Source organism: Cupressus sempervirens, chromosome 7, assembly GCF_028749045.1.
Source record: "Cupressus sempervirens isolate cs-2001-9-10 chromosome 7, ASM2874904v1, whole genome shotgun sequence".
Taxonomy (NCBI): Eukaryota; Viridiplantae; Streptophyta; class Pinopsida; order Cupressales; family Cupressaceae; genus Cupressus; species Cupressus sempervirens.
This window is the reverse complement of record NC_143124.1, coordinates 761,876,612-761,879,008: the sequence shown is the minus strand read 5'-3', so window position 1 is coordinate 761,879,008 and position 2,397 is coordinate 761,876,612.

Genomic DNA, 2,397 nt, shown 5'->3' with positions numbered 1-2,397 from the left:
TACTATGGCAGCCCCAAACATCTTTGATTTGTAGGACTATCCCGCTCTGTCTTTTTCAAGCCTTGATTATATCCATGCCACATATACCAACTAGTGACATTGTGAATTTTTCCTTGCCGATGAAGAGGGATATTATCACCAAAACACATCAATATCTTGTCTTTATCCCTACAAGTTATTGGATTCAATTTAAACTTCTCTTTCCCTTTATGAACAATATAAGTATTTGTGTAGCCATCATGAATTGTCCTTCTCATGCATTGCCATGGTCTACCTAATATCATGTGTCCACAGTTCATAGATATTACATCACACCAAACTTGATCATGATATAGCCTAATTGAAAAATTGACAAGAGCCTTTTGACTAGCCCTCACATTCAACTCTTGGTTTACCCAAGTGGCACTGTAAGGATTAGAATGTTCTACCAATGCCAACCCCAACTTAGAAACCATATAAATGGAAACCAAATTACTATGTGCCCCTAAATCAATAATTAGAGTACATACCTTGCCTTAGACTAAACATCTGGATTTAAATATACCTTCTTGTGCTAATATTAGTAATGGTCCCCCTTTCTTCATGAGAATAAATTCTCTTACCTCAGAGTTTGCTATTTTAGGTACATGAGTCTCTTCTTCTTCAATCAGATGTATCCTCCTTTCCTTACCTTGATTCAAATCTATCCATTTAGGACACCTAAAAGATTGATGTCCAACTTCATTACAATGAAAGCATCTACTTGTGAAGATGCCACTTCCTCTTCCCCCTCTAGTTCTTCCACCTCTTTGGGTGTGTCATCCTCTTACCTGAGGAGTAGTTGCTTTATCCTTTTCTTCCCAAACCTGATTTGTTCTTCCTCCTCTTCCCCTCATTGAAGAACCTCCTCTATTGCTACTATTTTGTCTTTCACTCTTCCTCTTCAACTTATCTTCTATTCTAAGAGCCAACTCCTTCACATTTCTAGGGTTAGAAGCCACAAATTCATCTTGAATACTAAATCTTAAACGACCTAAATATCTAGCAACCTTAAAAAATTCATCTTCTTCCAATCCAGATCTTATACTTAATTTATAAAATTCATCAGTATATGCTTTAACATCTAAGTCTTTTTGCCTTAAATCTTACATTTTCTTATGCATTTGTACATCAAAATCCTTTGGAAGAAATTTACCTTTCATCTTTGCTATCATCTTGTCCCAAGAGACAATCTTTGGCTTACCTCTTCTCCTTATGTCTACCTCCTCATGATCCCACCATAGGAGTGCATGTCCTTTAAGTTTTTTTTTTTGCCAATTTGACCCTATGTTCATCCGGTACCTCTTCACTTTCAAAGTAGGCATCCATTGATGCTATCTAGTCCAAAAGCTCTTCTTCTTTCAAAATTCCATCATACATAGGGATATCTCACCTTACCTTATGCTGCTAATTCTTCACAAACTTCAATATCCTAATTGTCTTCTCCTCTTTAGGATCTACCTGTTCCTCTTCTACTTCTTCCTAGGTTTCTTCCTCTTCTTCACTATCAACACCTTCATCTATTGATATTCTTTGATTAGATTTGAGTTCTTCAATCCTAGCCAAAAGTGCATTGTAAGACTCCTACAACCTTTTGTTCTTCTCTTTCAACTCTTGGATCTCCCTGGCAGTACCTACATTCCTTGGAGGCATTTTCATAAACAATAGTCAAACTTCTTTATCAAAGTGTTCCTCTTTCCTTTTAAGGATATACTAATGCGGTATGATACCCTTTATGGAGTTCTTTAACATACCAAAAGGATAGGGTAGGATTTTTTGGAAGGTATATGACTATTTTCACTTTTCCTCAAATTTTGAAGGCATAATTCTAATCCATTTACAAAGGAAGTACTAACCATTCAAACTCCCAAGCTCCAAATCTTTGCATAGTGTCATAAATAGGTTCAAATCAAAGAAAAATGAAGTCAGTTTGACTTCAAGTGGTTTTTAGGTACCAAAGCCCCAAATTGTGCCCTCAAAACCCTTAAATCTAGGGCTTCCTCAATGTCACATTTCCCAAAGTTTCTTGCAAAAAATAAAGGTTGGAACACCTTGTATACATTATCTCTATACATGTTCCATCATAAAATAGTGCCCTTGTTTGGCCAAAACTCTCTAACCTTCAGCCTATCCTCCAAATTCACTTAGTTTCTTAGTCTTCTCATGGTGATCACAACATAAATTAATCAAACTTTCATTTACAAGATTATTAAGTTACTATACATATTAAATTGATGTCAATAAGATGCCATTCTATGAGAATCAGAGTGCTACATTCATAGTGTGAAATCTACACAAAACTGTCTTAAAAATTGATTTTCCAAAGACTGAACAACACAAAAATGATGAATAGCAACTATAGTAGGGTTTTAGAAAATG